The sequence below is a fragment of the Pinus tabuliformis genome, chromosome X (genome assembly GCF_031772625.1).
Source record: "Pinus tabuliformis cultivar Carrire ecotype Pingquan chromosome X, CPIR1, whole genome shotgun sequence".
NCBI lineage: Eukaryota > Viridiplantae > Streptophyta > Pinopsida > Pinales > Pinaceae > Pinus > Pinus tabuliformis.
Genome location: NC_142308.1, coordinates 470,544,909 through 470,550,908, shown reverse-complemented (window position 1 = coordinate 470,550,908; position 6,000 = coordinate 470,544,909).

Sequence of the window (6,000 nt, the reverse complement as noted above, 5' to 3'; positions counted from 1 at the left end):
ACATGTTCCAGATGAAAATAGGAGTGGGTTGGATAATAAAGTCAGGAAGTGTATATTTATTGGAAATAAATATGGTTTGAAAAATTATGACCTTTGGAAATCATAATCTAAGAGGGTTGTATGTATTCAACATGTCTTATGTAGAGAAATCAAATATGTTGTTAAACAATAATTCCTATCAATTGAGAAAGAACCAGAGAAGATAATGCTTAAATTGAAGGAAAATTAATGAAACTTTATATAAGAACATGAATAAGATGAAGAAGAACCACATACTCCAGTATTGAAGAGTTTAGTTTGGGAAATAAGGCATCCAAAAAGGTATATGCAACTTGATTTCCATCCTTTTTATTTTTATTTTTATTACTAATGATGATCTTATAATTGTTAGGGACAAAATGGATTTAAAGAATAAAAAAACTGTAGAAAAAGACAATGGTTGAAGAAATGAAAACCTTAGTCAAGAATAAGGTTTGTGATTTAGTTGAGTTGTTGATTGGAGGAAATTCCATTGGAAACAAATGGGTGTTTAAGAAGAAGTTAAATGTAGAAGGCAAAGTGGAGAACTACAAAGCTTGGTTAGAAGTAAAAGGTTATTCCTAGGTAGAGGGAATTGAATTTGGTGAATATTTTTCTCTTGTTGCTAACATAACTTCTATTAGATTTCCTTTATCTGTTGCTATTTCTTTTTATTTAGATTTAGATTTAGAATAGATAGGCATGAAGGTAACATTCTTACATGGGGGTTTGGAAGAAAAAAAACAATGTAAAATTTGAAATGGGAACTAGAAACTCAAAACGAGAACTCTAGCCAAAAAACCCCAAAAAAACATGAAAAACAGTGTTAAAAATGAAAAGTGTTGATGTTGCAATAACGCTTTTTTTTTCGAGGGTAAATTTTCAACATTTTGAAATAATGGCATAAAATATTTTATCACGACTCTGAAAAAAAAAAAAAAATTCAAAAGAATAATGAAAACATAAAATTAAAAGTTAAAACAATGAAAAAAAACAAAAAGAAAAGTTTAAAAAGTAACAAAATGTAATATATATATATATATATATATATATATATATATGGTTCAAATCCCCCATGGGTGCTTACCTACCAAATATATATATATATATTTGGTAGGTAAGCACCCATGGGGGATTTGAACCAGTGACCTATCGCAAGGAGTGCCTTAAAAGTGCACCCATTCACCATCAATCCAAAGCCCTGTGGGCTTAAATAATAATATATATTAAGAACAAAACATAAAATTAAAAAATAAAAATAAAAAATCAAATATATAAAAAAGACAAAAAAAATTAACAAAAAAAAAAATCAATCATAAAAATGTTAAAAAAAACAAAATTAACCTATAAAACTTAACAATTAATTTCAAAACATATAAAGAAATAAATAATAAGAAAAACCATATTTACAAAAAAAAGTATTATTGATGATGATGATGATGATGATGATGATGGTTAACGTCCACTGAGACCAAACATTGGTCTATCGGACCTAAAGAAACAAATTATTTATTTTGATTTAAGATTTTATTCCTATGCTCAAAAAGCTTGGAGAGAAACCTTCTGAGCTCACTATAATTTTGACATTGTAAAAGGCTAAGAAGGTCAGTATTGCAACAAAGATTATTATTATTATTATTATTTTATCTTGTAAACCATAAAAAAAAATTGGAAAAAAAAAACAAAATTTTAAAAAATTATAAAATTAAGTAAGTAAAAATAGAAAAATTTAAAAAAACATTAACAAAAAACTATAAAAAAATTAAAAACAAACTAGATTTAAAAAAAAAATAGAAAATTAACCAAAAAATAAAAAATAAAAAACTACTGAAATTAAGACTAAAAACATTTAAAAAAAAAAACCTTGAAAAACAAAAATATACTCAAATTAAAAATAAATAAATAAATAAATAAAAATTGTTAAGCTTGGTAGGACCTTCATTTTCTATTTATAAACAACAAATTTACACCACTTATGTGAGATAGGTGACCTCAACTTTCCCAGTGGGAAACAAACTCTGTTGGCAACCTATCCTTGTTATAAGCCATCCAAAACAACAAAGTATCAGCGTTTTTAACCAAGCTAGATAAGTTTCACCTTCATGGTGAGACTATATATGTCTATCTATCATAAGCATGTATATTGTAAAGTAAATGCTACCCGTAAAAACAAAAAGCGCCCAGATTAACTAGCTATTCCTACTACTCTTCTGAAGCTGACTCGATCGGTGCCAAGTCCTTGGCAGAATCACTAGGCATCTCAGCTAGTTCGATGATGTAAGGGATGTGCCCTTGAATTCTATCCAGATGGATCTCCTGCTTGTGAAGCTAAAATTGAATTTGCTGCAAATATTTTTTATAGTTGGGCATATCTTGGAGGGTCAGCACCATCCCCACTGATATTTTCTCCATCGCCTTCCCCATTAGGCTTTTCATAAGCCAATAAAGATAAAGGGTTTGTTTAAACTGAGTTATTCTGCCTCTGGTATTCATGAGATCAGGGATTACAGTCCTCCAGTTCTCAATCTCCTCCTCAATCTCACCTTGTTGTTTAATTTCTCCCTCTCATTCTTCCAACAACTTATAGATACCAACATCCGTTCCCTCCCTATAAGTCGCAGTAGCTTCGCTGATGAGGTGTTCTACTGGTTTCCTTCCTCTTCTCAATTACAAGGTTCTCGAGTCATTTGCCTGTGCAGGCTCCCTCCCACATCTTCCACGCCCTCTTCCTCTTGCCAGCCAAGCCATCTCCACTTTGTACACACCCTGTTCAAAGGCACGATGTATTAACCTCTGTCATTGAATTTCAATACCAACGCTAACCTTATTCCTTTGCCTGACCTGATTTCTTTCTGAGACATACACAGGTTGGGTGACAAACCTTTCAGGAAACGAGGCCAGTCGCCTTACCCTGTCTTGCTTCTCTCTGCTCCCTTCTCGGTGCCACTCATACACAATTCGGTTGACCCATCCCTCTCTCGGCCAAGTGAGAGTTCCCATGCACAAGTGAGCCTTCCCATTCCCTTTTGCCCAGTCAAGGGTTCCCCAGCATAGTTGAGTCTTCCCATTCCCCTCTGCCCAGTTAAGTTGCGCCTCTCCTAGACTTTCCTTCATGCCTACGCTTTCCCATTGCCTTACTCCTTCCATTCCACCTGAATAGTCATGCGAATTCTCTGCTACTCTCAAGAGGGGATTCCCATCCACTGACCAAGTCAACACTCAAGACCCTCGAAGCCAGAACATTAAACCATACAACAGCCAACCCATGCCTGCAGTGTTTTTCCCAGCTAGCCCCCTAGCTCCCCTCCCCTGGCTTCTCCTGAACCCTCCATCAATAAACAAATAATTTTGCCATAACAAGAGGGTTGTAGGAACAAGAAACATACCCGAATTTGCTCCACTGATGCCGTCGACAATGCCTCCATCTCCTTGCTCTAGTGCTTCAGATCCCACCACCGTTCATAACAATGCAGTTATCACTCCCATGATCTTCCTTAACTCCACCATTTATCATGCCATTACCTCTCCCCTTTCCTTCCTTGCCTGCAACGCCTCCCACCTTGTCCTTATCATGCCCTCCAACTTTCCTACCACCTCTACATGTATGCATGCGGTAGGTCACTACACCCATCGCCATGAGCATGTGGGGGGCGGTGGAAGGTACCCTTCCATTAATCCTCATAATTGTCATGACCGTCCTTCGTCCTTTCCAACCTCCAGCACACACCCCGATCGAGGTAAAAAACAATTAAAATTTTTAAAAATATATATTTTCTATTTTAAAAAAAATTGCACATTTTTTATTTAAAAAAATATAACAATTTTTTTTTTTTAAATATATGTTTTTTATTTTAAGAAAAATTGTGCGCATTTTTATTTAAAAAAACTAAACGTATATTTTTTTTAAAATATATATTTTTATTAAAAAAAATTATCTGCATTTTTTATTTTTTATTTTTAAATAAAAATTTAATTTCTTTTTAAATATATATTTTAATTTTAAAAAAATAATTAATTTTAAGCCCCGCCTTGCCACTGCTCTGCCGCCCGTGGGGGTGCGGCCCTGGGTGGTAGACCTGCACGCAGCTTCGCCACCCAGGTCCGTGCCCCCATGGGCAGCTGAGCGGCAGCAAGGCCAATTCTAGGTGGCCGAGAGGCAGCAAGGCAGGGCTTAATTTTTTTTTTTAATTAAAAATATATATTTAAAAAAGAAATTAAAAGTTTATTTTAAAAACAATAAAAAAAATTCGTATAATTTTTTTTTAATATATATATATATATATATATATATATATATATTTGTATGTTTATTTTATTTTTAAAATAAAAGTGTGGTCAATTTTTTGTAAATAAAAAATATATAGTTTTATAAATAATTTAAACGTTTTTTTTAAATCACACACACACATATATATATATATATATATTAAATTTTAAATGTTGTTTTTTTTTGTTTTTTTTTTTAATTTGAACACATATATATATATATATATATATATATATATATATATATATATATATATATATATATATATATATAGATATAGATATAGATATATCTATAGATATAGATATAGATATAGATATAGATATATATATATATATATATATATATATATTACTTGTTTTTTGGGTTCTTTTTCTTCTTCTTCTTCTTCTTCTTCTTCTTCTTCTTTCTTTCTTTCTTTCTTTCTTTCTTTTTTTAAATTTGAGTATATTTTTGTTTTTTTCGAATATTTTTAATCTTAATTTTAGCAGTTTTTAAATTTTTTTTGGTTTTTTTTTTTTTTGTTAATGCATTTTTAAATTTTTCTATTTTTACTTAATTTTATAGTTTTTTTAAGTATTGTTTCTATTTTTTTTTTCCAAATTCGTTTATGGTTTACTAGATAATTTATTATTATTATTATTATTATTATTATATGTTCTTTTAGTCTTTTTTAATATATTTTTATATATTTTCTTTTTAAAGGAATCAATATTTAAAAAATAAATAAAAATAAGACAGGTAGAAAATTTGTTAAGTAATCATGATTTCAAAAAAATTTGGACATAAAAATTTTTAAAGTGTCACAAAATGTAACATTTAAAAAAAAATTATCCACACTTAATACATTAAAAAATTTAAAGTGTAAAAAATAAACCTTTTAAAAAAACGGTTTACGCTGCATCAACATATTTCAAAACAGGCATGAAAATCACTAACATTTAAAAACAGTATTTGTATTTAATACATAAGAAAATTTAAAGTGTCAAAAATATGCTCCGAAAAAAAAAAGAGTGTATTATGCATCACCACTTTTCAAAATCGGTTGACTTTTTTGCTACCTCAACGAAATGGGTAATCGTATCAATTCCCATTTCAAAGTTTACATTGTTGAAATACACATGAAATATCTAGAAGGCTTTGTAGTGAAGGGAAAGAAAGAGTTGGTATGTAGGTTGAATAAATCTTTGTATGGGTTAAAGAATCACCAAATATGGGGTATCAAACATTTGATACTTACATATTAATACTTGGCTTAGGATGGAGCAATGTGAACCATTGTGTGTATTTCAAATTAGTTGGTGATCATATTTAATTGGTCTTGTATGTGGATGTTATGTTGTTGATTAGAAATGACAAGGAAATCATCCATATTGTGAAAAATCAGTTGTGAGTCTAAATTTGACATGAAGGATCTTGGTGTTGCAAGTTTTATTGGACATGGAAATTAAAAGAGATGAGACAAATACGAAACTCTAGATAAATTGAGAGAAGTGTGTTGAGACAATACTGTAGAGGTTTAATATGCATAAATGATAACTCATAAAGGTCCCTACTCATATAGGTGTAAAATTATATGTAGATCAATGGGGCATGTACCATGTTCCATATTCTAACACTGTTGGAAATTTGATGTATGCACTGGTATGTACTAGACCAAGTATTGCATATGTAGTGAGAGTATTGATCAAGTAATGCCAAAACTTGGGAAGGAG